This window comes from Aotus nancymaae, unplaced genomic scaffold (assembly GCF_030222135.1).
Source record: "Aotus nancymaae isolate 86718 unplaced genomic scaffold, 86718_ANA_hifiasm-v0.15.2.pri h1tg000103l, whole genome shotgun sequence".
In the NCBI taxonomy this organism is placed as follows: Eukaryota; Metazoa; Chordata; class Mammalia; order Primates; family Aotidae; genus Aotus; species Aotus nancymaae.
The window spans coordinates 2,952,341-2,973,500 of record NW_026988518.1 but is presented as its reverse complement, the minus strand read 5'-3'; the positions used below and the strand labels follow the sequence as shown (position 1 = coordinate 2,973,500).

General features: G+C 36.6%; 1 protein-coding gene and 1 long non-coding RNA gene across 4 annotated transcripts in view; one reads left to right on the top strand and one right to left on the bottom strand.

Annotated features, from left to right (window-relative positions):
* Positions 1-21,160, bottom strand: part of DPYD (dihydropyrimidine dehydrogenase) — an 865,822-nt gene that overhangs the window by 176,269 nt on the left and 668,393 nt on the right. The window lies entirely within an intron of this gene.
* LOC105721411 (uncharacterized) overlaps positions 10,912-21,160 on the top strand; it is a 46,967-nt gene continuing 36,718 nt past the window's right edge. The window contains exon 1 of the long non-coding RNA XR_001108327.1: positions 10,912-10,971. This is a non-coding gene — a long non-coding RNA (uncharacterized LOC105721411). The remainder of the gene's footprint in view (positions 10,972-21,160) is intronic.

Genomic DNA, 21,160 nt, shown 5'->3' with positions numbered 1-21,160 from the left:
CCTGCTATTCTCATGATAGTGAATAAGTCTCATGAGATCTCATGGTTTTACAAAGAGGAGTTCCCCTGCACAAGTTCTCTCTCTTTGCCTGCTGCCATGATTGTGAGGCTTCCCCAGCCACATGTGGAACTGTAAGTCCACTAAACCTCTTTCTTTTGCAAATTGCCTCGTCTCTGGTATGTCTTTATCAGCAGTGTGAAAATGGACTAATACAGAGTGGTAGGTATTTTTATTTAGATGGGAAAACAAATCCAGAGTGGCTGAATAATCTAACTAGAGGAAACTGGTAAGTGGTGGCACCAGGATTTTACCCCAAGCAGTTAGTGCCAGAGTCCATGCTCCTCATCCCTGTCCTAGGCCGCTGCCTTTCAGTAGCAGAATAGCAACTGTCTCATGCTCTAGAAGTCATGTGGGATTAAGAAGTTGAGTTCATCATTTCACTTTCAGGTAGGGCAAGCCCAAATGAGTGATAATTTCACTCCTTTGTAAACAAAATCTCCTAGATGAAAAGAATTAATGCTATTTCTACAAGAAATTGGTATTGACTGATGACTGATGATAGCTGATTATGAGAGCTTTCAGTTTTGCCTATTTTAAGACTTTATGTTCCTACCAAAAGCTGCTGAAGGCCTATGGTTGAAGTGGGAATGTCTGACAGTGACTGAATTATTTCCCTCCAGGGTGTCTTTTATTGCTCCTTAATAAAAACACTGATAACACATTTCCATTGTTAAGCATACCCAATAATAGCTGTCTTTATATTCTGAAACAATTCTGCATAGCTCCCAAGCTTCTCCCTCCCTCCCTCCCTTCCTTCCCTTTCTCTTTTCTTTTCTTCCTTTTTCTTCCTTCCCTTTCCTTTTTCTCGCTTTTCTTTCCTTTTCTTTCCCTCTTGATATGGTTTGGCTGTGTCCCCACTCAAATCTCATCTTGAATTGTAGCTCCCACAATTCCCATGTGTTGTGGAAGGCACCCAGTGGGAGGTAATTGAATCATGGGGGTGGGGCTTTCCCATGCTGTTCTCATGACAGTGAATAAGTTTCATGAGATCTGATGGTTTTATAAGGAGGAGTTTCCCTGCATAAGTTTTCTCTTTGCCTGCTGTCATCTATGCAAGACATGACTTGCTCCTCCTGTCTTCCACTATGATTGTGAGGCCTCCCCAGCTATGTGGAACTGTAAGTCCATTAAACCTCTTTCCTGTATAAATTACCCAGTCTCAGGTATGTCTTTATTATCAGTGTGAGAACAGACTAATACACCTCTCCTCTTATTTCTCTAACATCTCCTCTTTCCTTTATCTTCCTCTTTACCTTACCTCTCTCCTCTCCTCAGACACCTTAGCTCTAAGAACAGAATTAAGTGTGGATTGATTAAAGTTTCTCAGTCTTTACAATTTTATAAATCTGTCAATAATTGCAATCTATGATGTAAAATCATGTAGTCTATCTGTAGATACATATACTTGTCCACAAACCAGACTTTAAAATGTCTACACACTTCCTCTGCCCACCTACCTTCCCACTTCACACCACACAATGATCACCAATCAGTTTTTTTGGAAATCACAAAGCCAAAAATTGGTAAAAAGAAGTCAGAAGACAGAGTGCACTGTGACATACAAAAAATGTGCTTTTAAAATACCACAATGCAAAGAAAAATTCTGAGATAATTTTTTTATTGGAACATTTGGCATTTCAAAAGAGAAAACTAAACTGCAATAAAATTATGGAATGTACTAAACAAAAAGTGACATAATTAAAAAAGGCTAGATAACGTTAAAATATAGTATATACACACCTATTTATAAAATCTCTATATTTGATATCTTGTTATTAGAATCCAAACTACTATAACTAGTAAAACTTTCATATTTATTTATACTACATAAATGAGACCTATATTTTTATAAGTGACACCTGAAATGTATTTTCTGAGCACATATTTTGATATTTACTACTGGTACTAAAGTAAAACTATATATATATTTATACTTTATATATATGAAGTAAAATATACATATACCATATCTCTATATAGTATGTGTATGTATATGTGTGTATATATATGCATATGTGTATATATATGTGTGTATGTATTTGTGTATACATATGGTATATCTTCCCAGTTATTCTTTCAATTTAAGAAAAGTTTTGTACCATCAATTGGAAAAAAAATCTAAATTTATACTTAATTTTTGTACAAATTTAAATTAGACATTCAAAACCAAATATTTTCATTCATTAAATAAGTAGACATTTATTTAATGCCAGCTATGAAGCAGCTGTTATGTTTGGAGGTGGTGACATAAACGAAAGTTAGACATTATCCCTGTCTTTAAGAAACTTACGTTCTAGCTAAATGAATATATAAATAACTTATAATGTATGTTAATGACTCCAGTAAAACCTTAGAAAATGATCATGACAAATCAAAGTGTATTGTAGTTTGTCTAGTTGGGTCATCTTTACTTGAAGATGAAATATAAACTATGTCTTAAAGGATAATTGGCATTTTAGAAGGCAGAGAAGGAATAAAAGGAATCACAGTAACTACATGAGCAAAAGGATGAAGATCTGGAAGTAGCTGGATGGTTAGGTATGCAGTAGGGCCTAGAGTAAAGGATAGATTAGGAGGGAAAGGAAGGAGACAAGGATAGATGGAGAGCGTGGCAGCTGTTTCTGGGACACACACCACAGCCTTCTTGACCACCTCTAATTCAACAGCAGCTGTTATAGTCAGTTCCATGTTAGTTCTTACTGATCCCAAGAAAGCAGAGCACCACCTCATGCTTTGCAAAATTTCTTTGTACCCCCTGTCCCGGAGCCTCTGTTGCCACCACAAGAGCCTACTAAGCCTGTGCATCAAAGCTGCAAAAGTAGGAGAGTTAATGCTTTCAGTCACAACACGTAGGCTACTCCTGCCTTCCACCCTTCAGGGGGACAATTCTGTAAGGCCTCTGTACACTTCCTAGGAGTTCATAATTGTTATCTAAAAGTAATACCTGCTTAAGTTGCCTTTTGCTCCTTCTTTGTCTCATGTTTCCTCCTCCCTGATGTCTATTTCCCGGGATCAACTCCCAAATAAGCCACTTGCATCCAAGTCCTTGTCTTTCAGGCTTTGCTTCTGTAAGAACTCGAACTAAGGCAGAGTTAAATAAGGCCTGTATGTGAAGGGTTCTATACTCTGCATTCAACATTTTGGACTCTTTCTTACTGAAGTGAGAGGGCTTCTGAGAATTTTGAGCAAGGTAGTTACCAGATAAGATTGTATTTTAGACTTTGTATATGATGGTGGTGTTGCATAAGGACCAGAAGGAGATGAAAGTGAAAATGATTAGCAGATGGTCATATAAGAATTGTCTATAAACACAAGGGCTTGGACTAAGTCAAGCCTATATAAGATAGAAAATGACATAAAATATTTCATTCACATTCAGAGATGGACTACATAAAACTTTTTGGTTAATTAGAAATGCAGGCTAAAGGGATCGAAGGTGTCAAGAGGACTCAGGTTAATGCCATTTACTATGATAGTTTTTAAAGTGTTTAGAGGATAATAAATTAGAATTTGTATAAATACTTGAGGTTAACTAGATGGAAAACAGCTGAGCCACTTAAAAACATTAACTATAGCCTATTATTTATGTTTTGGTTTGCCATGCACAGTGTCTCCAGTACTGTAAAACTGAGATTCTACAAATGTCTAATTTATAAATAGAATCCTAGAGCTCAAAGAGTTTGTGACAATGCTGACTACTTGAAAGAGTTTGCTAAAATGTTATTCAATTTAAAACCATGCATGGACTTTAGGATCATTAAAACCTTCTTATACATTCTGCTTTCCTCTCTTAATAGCAACCATAAACTGGATTTTACTGATTAAAAAATTACTGTTATTATTTTTGAGTTAGAGTCTTGCTTTTTCACCCAGGCTGGAGTGCAGTGGTGCAATCATAGCTCACTGCAGCCTTGAACCACTGAGCTCAAGTGATCCTCCTGCCTCAGCCTCCTAAGTAGCAGGGACCACACATATGTGCCACTGCACCTGGCTAATTTTTAATTTTTTTTTGTAGAAACAGCTGTGTTGCCCAGGCTGGTCTTAAACTTCTGGACTCAAGTTATCCTCCTGCCTTAGCTTCCCAAAGTGCTGTGATTAAAAGTGTGAGCCACTGTGCCCAGTCTAGCTTTTATTCACTTTAAAAACAAAGCTAACAACCCTATATCATAAGGTTGTTTTAAGAATCAAGTGAAATTCTGAAAATGCTTTGAAATGTGAAATTGCTATATAAATATTAGCATATCATTTTTAATATAGCCTTGAAAATTGATGGATATATAGCAACATGGATTCTGAAGTTTCTGATGATGATGGTAAGGATGATGATGATGATGAAAGTTAAAATTTATTACATTTAGTATGTGTACGTGTTAGATCTTTAAGTAGTTTTCTGTTTATGATCTCTTCATGATGCTGGCAGAAATTGAACGAGTTGTAGAAGGGGCTGATGATGAAAGAAGTTGAAGGAGTTTAAGGAATTGAGTAAGTTGAAAGAGTTGAAGGAGCTGCAGACGTTGAAGGATTTACAGAAGAAGTTGATTATTATTTTTGAGTCGGAGTCTTGCTCTTTCACCCAGGCTGGAGTACAGAGGTGCAATCATAGCTCATTGCAGCCTCGAACCCCTTGGCTCAAGTGACTCTCCTGCCTCAGCCTCCTAAGTAGCTGGGACCACAGGTAGAAATTGAAAGACCAGTGACCAAGGACCAAGGTATTCAATCTAGGTCAGGCAGTGACTTAGAATTAGTGGATGAGATCAGGTGGCATAATGGAGGCAAAGTCAGTGTGTAAGGTCAAGATGGTATAATGAAGGCAAGAACCTCAAAGAATGGTGAGTGAAAACTGTAAAACAATGATTTGTAAGAAGCAGTGAAATAATAAAACAATTATATTAACATCACCAATTTTGCTTAAATACAACAAGATTTTTATTTCCTGCTTTCAATTTTCATCCTCCTTCTATCTCTGTACAAGTCAGGCTAGCCAGACTGAAATTGGAGGGTGATACGGACAATGGTTGATATAGATGGATAGGTATGTACACATCTCTTTACATATATGCATCAAGTTACCTTTCACCACTGTCATTCTTGGCAGATAAAACACTATAATCACTTTATAGTTGAATGGCATATAACGCAATGAAAGGTCTTCACAAGAAAAAAAAATCATGTTTTTACCTTTTTACTTTCTTTAGCAGTGATTAGTTCCAGAAATATAAGGTATCATCACTTCTCAAAAAAGCTCTGTAGGTTATAAGACTGCTCTTCTGAAGTTGGCAACATGTAATAAATGTGCTTTATTCCTAAACATCAATCAGTTTCAAGAATGGCACTTGCTTGTAGAATGGTAATAATAGAAATAGTCAGCTAATAAGTACTATAGGCATTAAAACACTGGATGACAGATGTGAAGACTTCTTGTTATAAAAGAATACTCTCTTACATAATTATGGTTTTGTAACTAGTTACATCAGTTTCTAAATATTTAGTTTTTAAGATTTCTGTATCTTTTTTAGTAACGAAACTTCTATGATAGTATTCTGTACTATCATATTTTTAATGAATAAAATATAGAGATGTAGCCAAAAGCGACCATGAAAGTACTCTGGAGAGGTGTGATGGCTCTAGGTCATTTAATATGAAGAGTACCAAATTTATATAATTACTAAAAGTGTCGCTTGAGAAGATATTAATTTATTGTACAAGTATAGAATTGTAAAATATTTAGGTAAGTCTTAAAATTACCGTAAAATTAAGATGTTTCAGCAATATATGAAATAGTTACATGGATAAACTTTATTGAATGTGTGGCTTAGTAGAAACCAAAAAAAAAAAAAAACCAAAATACGAAACAAAAGAACACATGGTGATTTTCATTTTCCAAAGCAAAACTTCACTCTGTGTTAAATAAACAGAAAAATCAGGCTTCTAACCTAAATGGAGCTCTATTTTGCTGGAGAGAGGATTTGCAGACTGAACATAACTATATAATGTAAGATATCTAAACACCAGAGGAGTGTAGCAGACAGTCCGGAAGGAATTCAGTGAGCAGGCAAGTTCCAGAACGTACATGGAGGCAGTAAGCATTAAAAGTATAAAATCAGATAAATGGACCACAGCATTTCAAACTTCAGAAATGTTTTCAGCCGGGTGTAGTGGCTCACGCCTGTAATCCCAGCACTTTGGGAGGCTGAGGCAGGCGGATCATGAGGTCAGGAGTTCGAGACCAGCCTGACCGACATGGTGAAACCCCGTCTCTACTAAAAATACAAAAATTAGCTGGGCGTGGTGGCAGGTGCCTGTTATCCCAGCTACTCAGGAGGCTGAGGCAGGGGAATCGCTTGAACCCAGGAGGCGGAGGTTGCAGTGAGCTGAGATGGTGCCACTGCACTCCAGCCTGGGCGACTGAGCAAGCCTCCATTTCCAAGGAAAAAAAAAGAGAAAAGAAATGTTTTCAAAGAAGGCATGCAAGTGAGAATACATATATTGTTTTTACAGAAGAGATAATCGTTCACCATAAGCAAACAGTTTGGAAATGATCACTGAATTATAGATAGGCCTGTAAATAGTTGCTGGATTATGAAGACGTAGTCTAGAATTGTGAAGAAGTTTGACAAACACATGACAAACAGGTCATTGGCAAAATGTTTGGAGTTCTCTTTCCATGTAGCTTTTCGAAGTACATTCAGAAAAGGTTTTTAATATAAATTTGAAAGGAGAGAGAGGAAAGGGGAACTAATGGATGCCTTTATGCACTGGGCACTGTGATGGACACCTTTAACTTTAGAATCCATTATTTTTATTACAGATACTCTATTGTAAATATATGTATCTGAAATCACATCCATCCAAAATTAATTTAGAGATCCAATTGCACAAATATGAGAAAATTAAGTATCAAGTGACACTTGCTAGTGTGGATGAAGTTATGATGACTTTCTTGGAGAAAAAGATAAAAGACTATGCATCTTTAAAAGACCAATTTGTGTCTCTCTTCTAACTTGCCAGGCAGGAAAATTAGAAGGGAAATTGTGCCAAATGGCTATTTTATTTAAAGAAAATAGTTTGAGAAGATAGTTCCAAAATTACTTCTGAAGGTAGCAAAGGGTATGAATTTACTTAAGAGTTAAAACATTTTTTTAGAATTGAGAACTTAGACTAGGCAGGCATTTGGCATTCATGAGCTAATTTATCCGTCATAAGAGCTCTATGAAGTCTGATTTTTGGCATTATCTTCAGTTCACAGTGAAGTTACAGAGGTCATCAGCTGGTGAGTGTATTTCTGACGTTTAAACTCAGTAAGTTTTTTTCATCACTCACGTGACTCTACCTGTTAACTCCTTAAACACTGAACTATTTGCTGTTTCTTGAAAATATTACATTTATTTACACCTCTGTGTGATTTCTCTGCTATTCCTACTGCCTGAATTTTTTTTTTATCTTCTTCTCTTTGTTTGTTAAGGCTAATACCAAATATTACATCCTTTGGAGAGCATTTCTTGACCATCCTCCATCACCAGGTTCCTTTCTTTTTGTTCTTTCTAGCATGAGTGGGTACGACATCTTGAATAATAGCAATACCAACCTGCCTCATCTTTTAAAATGTGAGGGCAGGAGAAATCTCTAGTTACTACTTTAACTATAGGTATATCCATTGGAAAGAAAATAAAGGTAATCTTTAGGTAACACTGGGCCTGGCCAGATAAGCTCTTTAAGTTCTTTGAGTTTTGGTTTCCTCATATGTGAAATGAGGCCAATGGAAGTATCTATCTCACACGAGTCAGATGAGCGATAGCATATAACATGCTCCACATAGGGTTGAACACATTGTAAACCCTTAATAAATGTTAGTTCTTAACACCATCATCACCTTCATCATTATTATTCCTAGTAATTAACAATTCATTCTTCAACTTCCCGAACAATGAAAATGGGTTACATTTTCCTCTGAAACTTGAAGATGATTAATTTTAACTTTTTTAAATTCTAAAGTTTTGAGAGTAGTGATGAAAAATAATCTTTATTTCTTTTATGATTTATATTTTGTCTTTACTTCTGAATGAAGCCTCTAAAGAATTAGCAGTTTGGGATACATTTTCTTTTACCAGAAGCTATATAAAGAACAATATCATTTTTCTTATTTCTTTTTCTTGTTTTAGGAGGTGAAAATTATAAGACATTTTCTGATAGAGAAGATAATATCAGACTCAGGTCTGTATCAGTTTCATTCTGGATCCATGCTGGGAGAGAAAACAATGAATGTTACACTTCATTTATAATTTCCACTGTGAACATGATAAGGGCTAGTATATTCTCAAATCAAATTAATCCACAATTGTAGCATTTAAGATACAGTGCAAATCCCTAATTCAAGTATACAGTATCACCTAAAAGCCAAAATAAATGGGGTAAGATAAGAGTTCTCTGTCTTGGGTTATAGTGTCAATGCAAGACTTGAGCTGTGTTAATTCAGCAAGCTTGATCTTGATTGCCAAAGCATGCTTGTCAATATTTAGCTCCCAGGGGGCATGTCAGGGGCCTTTACAGAAACTAGCTTAAATACAAAAAAACTATAGCAGGATTTGTGATCCTTTTCCTAATACTCAGATTAAACTGTGATTTTTTTCTTTTAGCTTTTTAAACCAAGAACGTGTTTTCCATACTCCTATGGTAACAAGAGGAGAAGAAATTGCAGAGAAGAATTGTAAATGCTGTTATTAGAGTTCCTTGAAACCCAGATAAAATTCTGTCACATGAAATCACTATAAAGCTTTTATCTGAGGTCTGAAATACCATTTCCCTACTATGATTTACAATATAGAAAAATACTTGGAAAAAAATGTTAATCTTTATCAGAAACAAATGGAATACAGATGAGATGATGGGTAATGACTCCCATAAACTTAAAAACAAATAGTTTGCACTTTTAATAACTCTACACTTAGAGTCTTCTGCTACAAGGATTCTGTGAGGTTTTGAAGCTTATATAGCCATTATCATTTATTAAGTATTGAGCCATTAAAACAATTACACTTAAGAAAATAGAGTGGGAATCAGTAGTATACTGATGAAAACCTATACCCTCTAAGGTGATTAAGTATAAAACAAGATGTGAAAAATGGCATTTTCCCAAATTAATACATTTCTCTTTGTCGTCTAACTTTTATTCCTTAATAGATATGAATTAGATATCTACATTTTCCTTTTAATTGAACCTGACAAGCATTCTATGAGATTTGCTATGATGGGATTATGACCAAAATATCTCCAAAACAAATTTAAAAAAACCCTACCACCACAACAAAAAACATGTCAAACACATACCTCAGATAACTGAAAAATTATCCCCTTCATTTAGTGATCAAATTTTAATATATGTGAAGTACTTATAAAATGGAATAGCCTTGATATCACCTGCTATTTTTTATCTACAATAATGGCTAAAGATAAAATCAGATCAATGCTGCAACAATGAGAATCAGGCTGAAATGGAAGAGCCAGATCATGATCTAGCCGCTTTTGGTTGCCTACAGATAGGCAATTCCGGATCTTAATAGCAAAATTCTGTTTTTATTGTTGTTGTTTTTTGTTGTTGTTGTTTTGTTTTTGTTTTTTGAGATAGGGTCTTACTCTGACCCAGGTTGAAGTGCAGTGCTCATTGCAGCCTCAAACACTTGGGCTCAAGTGATCTTCCTGCCTCACCCTCTCAAACAGCTGGGTAAATTATAGGCACACACCACAATGTCTGGCTAGTTTTATTTTGTTGTTGTTTTGTTTTTAATTTTTAGTAGAGATGAGGTCTCGCTATGTTGCCCAGGCTGGTCTTGAACTCCTGAGCTCAAGCAATCCTCCCTACTCAGCCTCCCAAAGTGTTGGAATTACAGGTGTGAGCCAACCCTTCTCTTCCTACTTTATACATTTTTGAATTGAAAATTCCAATGATTTGTTGAAACAATACCATTTCAATTCATCATATTTGTTTTACTAAGCTAAGACAAATGCATAAGACACATCCCTAAATTCTATTTGAACTTTTACACAATAATAAATTTTTCCATTATTGTCCCTAACTCAAGCTTCCTGTCAGCTGACCTTCACAATTATTATCATATTTTATACATAATAAATTGTGCTCAGATGGATAAAGAAAGCATAATTTAACACCACAAAGCAAAGCTAGTTTATATTTAAAGTAGGACTTGAACCTGGGTCTGCTGACTACAACCTTCATGCTGTCTTTATCAACACATCAGGTATTTCTTGATCAAGGCAAAGCTTAAATATAAAAACATTATGACTTCTAGACGTGAAAATGTTTTTGTTTTCAGAGAAATGTTATTCCTCAGTATGTGTCAGAGATCTGGTTATGGGAAAGACATAACTTTATAGTTTTCAGTTATATTTTGCCTTGTGCCTTCAATTTTACCCCAATGGATAATATTAGCAAGATCACGTTTTATCACTGTCCCATTCATCCACAGCAGTGCCATTATTAGATACTGGGAATCCTCATTATAAATTACATCACACCACTCTCACCTTGTTCATCATACTCCTGCTTCACTGGTTCTTGCTGTTTCTTGAATTCCCAGGCTCATGGTAGTAGGTTCCTTGCATGACCTTTTCGCTCTTCCTGGTATTCTAAATCCATATTATTGCATGATTGGCACTTTTCATACAAGTCTTGGTTCAAATGTCATTTATCAAAGACACCTTCTCTGAGCTCCAATCTAAAGTCCCATCTCTTTTTCTATCAAGATTTTATCACCTAGTTTTGCTATTTTCATAACAGTTAGAGGTATTTGAGATTATTCTTATTTATTTTTCATTCTCTCCTCTCTCCTCACCATCCCCTGCTTCCTGTCTGTTCAATGCTCTAGGCTCAGAATTTAGAACAGCATCTGGCATATGGTAGGCTCTTTTATAAATATATGTTTAGTGGATAAATAATTGAATCAGAGTGACATCTACATGTAATATATCCTTAAAAAACTGTTATTCTTAAAACATTTGTCTTTATTTGCCCCACCTGTGGGAGTTTGAATGTGGAAGAAGTTCTACCATTGTGATGTACAATCTTATTATCTATTTTCTGTTATGTAGTGTATAGTTTTTATATCAATACTGTTGGAGATAAATGTGACCTTTTAATCTGCTTATTAAACTTTAAAACACATTTTTTCTTTAGTCATTCCAGGTATCTTACTAACATACTCAATTTCAAACATGTACTCAGTCTACGCATAAGTTAGAACATTTTGATATTCTTCACTTAGATGACTAAATTTCAAAGTAAACCAATCACTTTATTGTGGTCCAAATTTGATTCCTTTACTCAGAAATTTATAATTAAACTTTCCATATGATGCATTCTACAGCATTTTAACTGAGAAATATATTGTTCTTTAAGGAATGGTAAAAATTACTTTTAAAGTCACACGAATTTAGACAAATAGTAGTAAGTAGTAAAGAATAAAGTTACTGCTGATCACCAGATTTTTTAGGTATCAGAGACATCCAGAAATAAATAAACTTAATCTAAGTTTCACAATAATTAGCTCATAATATTTTTAGTAGAACATGGATTTCAGGGATATCCTGTGTTATATAATCTGTGTCATTTGTTCCTTTGAGTTCAGAAGGGTAGGCAGCAATATCCAATTGGCTTAGCATGTCAAGGGAGAATACTAGCTAGAGAATGAAATATAGCACATTAGGGTTCAGAATGCTCAGCTATTAGCAGAAGATACCTTTGCACCATGGAGAGAGGGTACAGGGACATCAAGACAAAATCTAGGAGTGCTACCTAATATCAATTAAATAAATCATTGCTGTATCCTGCAGTTCAGGGTTCTGCATCTTTGGTGTCTTCGTTTGCTTTATGCTGCTATCACATAATACTATAGACTAGGTAATTTGTAATGAACAGAAATTCATTTCTTACAGTTCCAGAGGCTGTAAAATCCAAGGTCAAGGGGCCCGCATCTGGTGAGAACCTTCCTGCTGTGTCATCCCATAGTGGAAGGCAGAAGGGCACACCCGCATACAAGAGAGAAAGAGATTGAACTGGCTGCCTCAAGCCCTTTTATAATGGGCATTAATCCATTCATGAGGGTGGAGCCCTTATGGTCTAATTACCTCCCATCTCTTATCAATATCGCATTGGAGATTCAGTTTCCAACAAATATTTTCAAGGGGAAACATTCAAACCACAGCATTCCACCATGGCCCCCAGAATCATGTCCTTCTCTTATATAATACACGTTCATTCCATTCCAATGACCTTAACTCATGCCAGCATGAACTCATAAGTCAGAAGTCCAGAATCTCATCAAAGTCGGATATGGGGAAAACCCAAGGCACAATTCCTCTTGAGGCAAATTCCCATCAGCCTGGGACATTGAACAAGTTACCTACCTCCAAAAACACAATGGCAAGACAGGCAGAGGAGAGACATTCCCCTTCCAAAAGAAAAAAATAGACAAGAAAAAAGGGTAACTGGTTTCATGTAAGTCTAAACTGTAACAAGAAAAACATTAAATCTTAAAGCTAGAGAATAATACTGTTTGACTCTATGTTCTGCCTCCTGGAAACACTGGGCAGGGGCTGGGCCCCCAAAGCTTGGGCAGCCCCGCCCTTATGGCTTTGCTGGGCTCAGTCCACCCAGCAGCTCTCACAGTTTGGTGTCATGCCCGCAGCTCTCAGAGGCTACAGTTGCATGCTGGTGGCACCACCGTTCTGGGGTCCCAGGGACTGCCTCATTCCCATGGCTCTACTAGGTAATGTCAAAGTGGGGATTCCCTGCAGTAGTCTCAACCTCGCAGCTCTGCTGGGCATTGCCCTGGTAATAGCAGTTTGCAGTGGCTCTGTGCCTATGACAAGTCTCTTCTTTTTTTTTTTTAATTTGAGCTGGGTTTTTTTTTTTTTTTTAATTTAATTTTTTTTTTTTATTGCATTTTAGGTTTTGGGGTACATGTGAAAAACATGCAAGGTTGTTGCATAGGTGCATACGTGGCAGTATGATTTGCTGCCTCCCTCCCCTTCACCTATATCTGGCATTTCTCCCCATGCTATCCCTCCCCAACTCCCCACCCCCCCGCTATCCCCCCTCCCCCCAACAGACCCCCGTGTATAGTGTTCCCCTCCCTGTGTCCATGTGTTCTCCTTGTTCAACACCCGCCTATGAGTGAGAACATGTGACAAGTCTCTTCTTAAGCCCCCTGGCTAACTGAGAGATCCTTTGAAATATAGGTGGAGGCTGCTATGGCCCTATTGCTCTTGCATTCTACATGCTTGAAGAATTAGCACCATGTGGACACTGCCAAGGTTTATATCTTGTACCTTTTGGAGTGATGGCTAAAGGTGCACCTGGGGCTGCTTGAGCCACTGCTGGGGCGGCTAGGGGGTTCTTGACCGAAATTCAGGGAACAAAGAAGTCTCGGGCACCTAATGCTGAGGGCTGGTGTGAGCCCCTGTCTAGAAACTCTGCCTTCAAGGTCCTAACTTGCCTTGAAGCTATCTGAAATGCCTCCATGGTCATTCTTCCACAGTTTTGATGAATAAAACCTGGATTTCTTCTATCCATATTAATCTCTTTAGCAAACAGTCGCTTAACCACATACTTAGCATTCCCTCTTGAACACATTCTTTTATCCTTTATGTGGCTGGGTTGAGAGCTTTTCATATTTTTCTGTTCTGCTTCCCCTTTAATTATAAATTCCATCTTTAAAACATTTCTCTCTCTCATTTCACTCTAAGCTGTCACTATGTAGCACCTTCAATGCTTTGCTGCTTAGATATTTCTTCTGCCAGATGTTTATCATTCTTAAGTTCTGTCTTCCACAAAATGCTAGAACACAGACACAATTCTACCACATTTTTTTGCAACTGTACAAGGATAGCTTTTTACTCCACATTGGTTATTTCAATCTGGGATCTTATCGGAATGCCCTTTACTATCCATATTAGCACCAAAATTCTGATCATGACCATCTCAGTAATCTCTGAAGATTTAGGCTCTTCTTGTAGCTCTTGTCTTCTTCTGAGCCCTTATCAGAATTGTCCTGAAAGCTCTATTCATGGCAATCTAGACTTTTTCTAGCCTTCTCCTTCAAACTGTTCTAGCTTCTCCCATTACCCAGTTCCAAAGTCACTTCCACATTTTCAGATATTTGTTATAGCAGTAGCCCTACATCTCTGTATCAATTTCCTATCTTAAACCATTTTATGGCGTTATAACAGAATAGCAAATATGTTTCCTTCACACCATTCCAGCAGAGTGGCATACAGAAAGCACTCTATTTGTTAAAGGAAAAGAGGAGGGAAGAAAAGTAGTAAAGAAAGCAATAGAACCACTAACAATTTCCCTTGAGGAGTCTAAATTTATAAACAATGGGAGAATGGCTTTAGTCTTCCCAAAAGAAAGATACATGGCCATCGTGCAGTTGAGAGGCATAGTAATATTCCAGTAGAATGAGTATAGGCAATAATTTTTTATTCTTTCCTTCCCCAACTCTGTGTTCTTACAATATCTGAACCAAGTGCTGATATTTCTCATACTCAAGGTATTTCTGTGTGTTAAATATAGAGGAATCTAATTAAAACACACACACATTTTCTGTGAAAGATCATTAGCTACACCATTTACACCATTCCCCATTCGCATGGACCTGTGCTCTAAAGGCTGTGAGGGGGTAAAACATGGGGCTGGTAAGCTCTGCTACAAGTGTGGGGCCAGAAAATATTTCATATATAAACAATTGCTATCTAAGGGTAGGCTTTGGGAGACAAACGTTTGGCTCAAATGAAGAAAGGTGCTGTGAACATTGGGAATTTGTCTGCTAAAAGAGGAAGTTAACAGTGAGAGGGACAAAGATATACTTTGCCTAGTTATGTTCTTCAAAAGCCATCCTTGCCTAGTTAAAACATTTTAAAGGTAAGTTAGTCATGTAAGTTCTCTCACAAACTCTCACGTATTTCGAGCAAATTTATTCAGGAAGATTTCTGCTCTTAATATCTGCCTCTTTTATTCATTCCCCAAGCATTTACTAAGTGTCCACTACCATATACCACGTATTTTGCTATACATCTGTGCTGAAAGAACTTTCAAAGTACTGAAAGAGAAATGCAAATAATAGCCACACAAAATGATAAGTCCTTTGACAGAAATGCACTGAAAGTATGTTTCCCATCAAAAAAAGCATCAAATTCATCTAAAGAATTCACAGAGAAGGTTTGTTTGCATATTGAAGGAAACTAGGATTTCCCCAGACAAGAGATAAGGCTGAAGTGTGGGGAGCATGGTGCACTGGAGAACAGAGCAGTTCCCTTTGGCTGGAGCACAGCTGAGCCTGGGGGCAGGCAGGGAAAACTAAGGAGTCAGGCACAGTGGCTCACGCCTGTAATCCCAGCACTTTGGGAGGCCAAGGTGGGCAGATTGGCTGAGGTCATGAGTTCAAGACCAGTCTGATCAACATGGTGAAACCCCATCTCTACTAAAAATACAAATAAATTAGCCGAGCGTGGTGGTGTGTGCCTGTAATCCCAGCTACTCAGGAGGCTGAGGCAGGAGAATGATTAAACCAGGGAGGTGGAGGTTGCAGTGAGCTGCACTCCAGTCTGGGTGACAGAGCGAGACTCATTCAAAAAAAAAAAAAGGTTCTTAGGAATGAGCTTGTGGGCATCAACAAGGAATTTGAAAATAAAAGAAAATCAAATGTAGTGTAGAGAATGGACAGAAGGGAGAGAAGTGAAATAAAATAAAATCAGGAAGAAGTTAATTTCAGTAATCCCAGAGTTAATCTTGTGGAATTAGACAAAAAGGACCAGCTCAGAAAAACTTTAAGCAAGTAGGTTCTTTGGGCTTTAGAGATCAATCAGATATGGCAATACTTATCAAAGCCTCACCTGTCCTCTTAGAAGAGGTAATGTGCACTGGAGGTGAAATTGTAATAAAGATCAAAGAGAGATTGCTATTTTAAATTGAATCTTTTTTGAGAAATCTGCATATTCTCCACACTCTGCCAGATACTATATTTTGAAAACCCCATAAAAGCACGTTTTGTTAATGCAGATTAAAATAATGCAGAGAACGAATTACTAGGGCATACATACATAGATCATTTTCAATTTAGTCCCTACTCACTACTGTTTTCTATCTTACCACGTCCCCAAAGAGTTGTATTCTCCTTTCTCCCACTTGGTGAACTATTGAATCACAATATTCGAATAGAAGGACTTCCACACTTTGAATAATTGATCTCAAGCGTATTCCCTGATGATTTGACATTCACTTTGTTCTTCTCCCTGAAGTATATTTATATCAATAACTGCAGCTTCACTTGCCCTTATATCGCAGTGTTCCTTTTTAAGAGCAAACTGATACCATAAGATAATTGCCAGTCTCTCTTTGAAAAATTTTATTCTTTCTGCAATTTGAACTTAGGGCAACAGACTTTGTCAAAGGCAAACCAGCACATTTTTGTCCTTTAAAAACTCAAGATTTGAACACCTGTGAAAGGTCTCAATTCAATTTGACACTCAGCCAAGTCCTAGGAAAATAAAGCTCACAGTCCGGTTTATTTTTTCTCCACTTTTGTTTTTTCCAATTTCCTCTACATTAAAAAAAAATATTTTTTGGCCACATGAATAAAAACAAACAAAAATATAGCAGAGAGCACAAGCATGATAGCTACGTTTTAGAATGGGCTACATTTAGCTATTCTGTTGCTTCTAGTATGAATCTTTATTCACACAACAATTAATCAGATATGGTACGTCTTTTAACTGAGTACATGATCAACAACCTCTCCTAAACATGTTAAGGAGTTCATTTCCATCTGAATTCTCCTGACGAATACTAAAATAGATAACCTTAATAAGGCACTAATGAGATCATTATAACTAGGTTTGTCTGTATTTAAAGCACAGATTTAAGATCTTCATTAATGATTAACTACTGGAAAACTTTGTTCAATCCCTTGAGTTATTTTTAAATCTCTATATACTATAATTACATATATTCAATCATAAAACTTTCCGTGGTGCTGAACACAATTGAACTTTGAATAAGTACAAGTATGTTACAAATCTTGGCTGTTTAAAAAGGTTAATCTTTAAGTAGATTAATAACATAGTGATCTTCTCCCATTATAAGCTTTTTTTTTTCTTTTTGACTGAGGAAAAGATATGTTACTACAAGCTATTCATATCTTTCTGATGGAACTTACATGAATGACTTCTTTAGAATGTGCAATAATCAGAACCCTGAACTTTCTATTATAAGTTGTCTCTGAGATCAGATAAGTAGTATGTGCCCTATCACTGGTCTTTATTTTCAGTTGTGCTAAAATAAACCAAGTGTGTTTTCTCCCATTAGTTTCAGAGGAGAGTGACAATTAATTGTTAAATTATATTTCAGCTGAAGGCAATGTGCAAAACTCTCAACTCGAAAGTTGCCTAAGGGATCAGAAACAGGGGCATTTTACAAGTGGTACTACAAAATTAAAGAAGAGACAGAGATGTGGATGTTTCCTTTCATTAAATGCCAAATAGTTACTTCAAACAACTTGTAGATGACTGTATTTTAATGCTATGACATACAATTTTCAAAATTAAATTGTTTTAAGTCAAATTTGCTAACAGTATACAGCAAAAAGATAAATTTTAGAAACATAATTCTCTAACTGTTCAGGACTTTCAAAATAAGCCAAGGGTGAGGATCCTAAAATCTTTACAAAAAAGGAATGCAGAAAATCAACACAGAATTATATAAAATTTGTTAAAGGCACAGCCTAGATATTCATCTATACATGAACTAAGCTACTCCTTCTCACAAGATAGCACTTTTTAATATAGTACAATTACCCCCATACTGACTGCAAAATGGCAGTTAAACCTTTAAAGTGTAAATCTTTGCTTTTGTGTGCTTACCTGCCAAGGACTTTAAACAGTGTGAAGAGAGGACTAAGGAAGGTGGTAAGCTATTTATAAATTGGAAAGTCTTCTTGCATTTATCTAGGAATATAGATATTGTCAATATGTGATTAAATTACTGCACCAGTTTTCCTGGAGGATTTGTATGTTTATTGCTTTTTTGTAAGACATTTATCCAGCTCTCTCAATCCGATTCTCTTTCCTGCATGAGTTCACACATATTAAAATGCAAGTGTTAGGCTTCTCTGATATGTCATTTGCATTATTTGAAACCCTGAAGCCCCAATATTTCTTGATGTCTGTACAATTCAGAAACAAAATTATTTAGTAATAATTTTCCGGATATAAGGCAATGTTTAATGAAATATATGTACAACAAAAAGTTCACAAGCCATCATTTCTTTTCCTATTGAATTTTCGGGGTAAAGTTGAAGGAAACATTTACTTTTGAAGAAAGAACAAGACTCTAAATTATTATCATCACAGGCTGTGAATTATTCTTTGATGCCTATTGTGCTAAACAGGAGATTTTATACACCATAAAGTTAAGACAATATTTACTTCAGCAGTTTACATTTTAAAGACTAAAAATGAGAAAAATAAATATGAATTTGGATATATATACATCTAAATTCAAGGGACCTGGAACATGATACAGTTTGTATATTTGTCCCTTCCAAATCTCAGGCTAGAGTGTAATCCCTGATGTTAGAGGTGGGACATAGTGGGTTATATTGGGCCCTGGGGGCAGATCGCTCATGAAGAGCTTGGTGCCATCCCTGTGGTAACGCATGAGTTCTAACAACCTATTATTTCACACTCGAGCCAGTTGTTTAAAAGAGCCTGACATCTCTCTTGTGCCCTCTCTTGCCATGTGACACATCTACTCTCTATTTTCCCCCATGACTGGAAGCTTCCTGAGGTCCTCACTAGAAGCAGACGCCAGCACTATGCTTCTTTTAGAGACTGATGAACCATGAAACAATCTATCTCTTTTCTTTATAAATTGCCCAGCCTTGGGTATTCCTTTATAGCAAGGCAAAATGGAGTAATACAAAACAATATGAACCAAAGCACAAATACTCATTCATGATGATAATAACAGAAACAAAAATTCATTGAGGATTTACTACTAGGTTGGTGCAATAGTAATTGTGGTTTCTGCCATTACTTTCAATGGCAAAACGTGCAATTACTTTTGCACTAACATAATATGTGCTGTTACACAGGAAGTTGCTCCAGGGTGTCAACAAGTGATCAGTGCTGGTAACCACTGCATCCTAGTGTGTGGAGCTAGGCATCAATGATGTGCCAGGCAAGTCCCTGATCCCCTGAAGTTCACAGACAAGAAACTGGATAAAGAATACGATATAAACACGATAGAGAGATGCATAGGATGCACAAGATGCATGGAATCAGGGGGAAGGGCTTCTAAATTAGTTTGGGAAGTGTAAGGAAAGCAATGGACTGAGAAGCTGGTTCTAAGGGTAGAAATGCCTCTATGTCTAAGGGACCGTATATTTGTAGGTACCATAGGTATAGAAGCAAGAGCGAGTTTGGCATTAGGTAAAAGTGTGAGTAGCTCAGCATGGTTGATCATGGCCTGGGGCAGCTATTGGGGATGGCAACAGGTAAGTGTGGAGATGTAAGCTGGGACAAAATCATCCAGAGCACTGAATACCATGACTAGATAAGTTTTATCCTGGAATCATATTCCCTCTTCAAGTTTTAGATAAAATGCTACCTCTCTCACAATCTTCCCTGATCCTTCCAGTAAGAAGTGATCCCTCCCTCCATGGAGCTCCTACAGATCTTTGTTTGAATTGCTCCTTTGACAGGTACCAAATTTTCTATTGCAATAGGTTGTGGAGTGAAAAGAATAGGAATTTAGGATTCAGAAGGCAAGGGGTTCTACTCTCAATTTTGTCATTTTGCAGTGGTCTATTTGCCTTTGGGCAGATCTGCTTACCTTATTTTCCTTATTTGTAAATTCTGGGTAATAGCAGTTACAAACATTTGTCATTATGAGTTATTATGAGTAATTATGAGTATGTGAAAGTGGCTTTAGAAATTTTAAAATGTCATTTGAGTTGTCTGAGTATACATCATCTATTTCCTATAAGAATGACACACATTAAAAGGAGCAAGATTTAGATTCCAGAAGAGGTGGATAATAGTTTGTCAATTATTTATAAGCCTAAAACCTTGAAGATTTATTGATCTCAATCCTTCCTCTTTCCAAGAAATCTTCCTTCAGTTTCTCTCCATCATGAGTCAGCTTCCTCTCTCCTTGAGGCATAGGCATGTGAACTGCAAATGCCTTAACATGCCTTCTCTTGATCTTCTTCCTCTCAGCTTCTTTTGCTGAATTTTCTTACTCTTCCTGTTCATAAAATGCTAAAATAGTCATTGGACCTCTTTTTTTCTTTATCTGTATGTATTTTTTAGTTTATCTCAACAGGTTCCATAACTTTTTATATCATGTGATGTTTATGGCATGAAGGTTCAATTTATGTATTTGATTCTTTCTTCTCCTTGAACTTCAGGGTCAAATATCCAACTAGTGAATCTATATCTTCATCTGAATGGTTGATAAGACGTCTTAAGTCTAACCCATCCAAAAAGAACTATTCTTTCTCAAGGTTGATGTTCAGAATGGTGTTTTCTAAGTTTTCTTCTAGGACTCTTATAGTTTGAGGTCTTATATTTGAATCTTATGACTAAGTTCTCAAAAGCAATTGCAACAACAACAAAAATTGACAAGTGTGACCTAAGTAAACTAAAATCTTCTGCACAGCAAGAAGAATTACCAACAGTGTAAACAGACAACCTACAGAATGGGAGGAAATACTTGCAAACTATGCATCCAACAAAGATCTGATATCCGTAATCTATAAGGCACTAAAGTCAACAAGCAAAACATAAATATATCCATTAAAAATGTGGCCAAAGATACAAACAGACACTTCTCAAAAGAAGACATACAAGTTGCCAACAATGAAAAAATGTTCAACATCATTAATCATCAGAGAAATGCAAATCAAAACTACAATGAGTTACCATCTCACACCAGTCAGAACGGCGATTAAGAAGTCAAAAAACAACAGATGCTGGTGAGGGTGTGGAGAAAAGGGAATGTTTATACACTGCTGGTGAGAATGTAAGT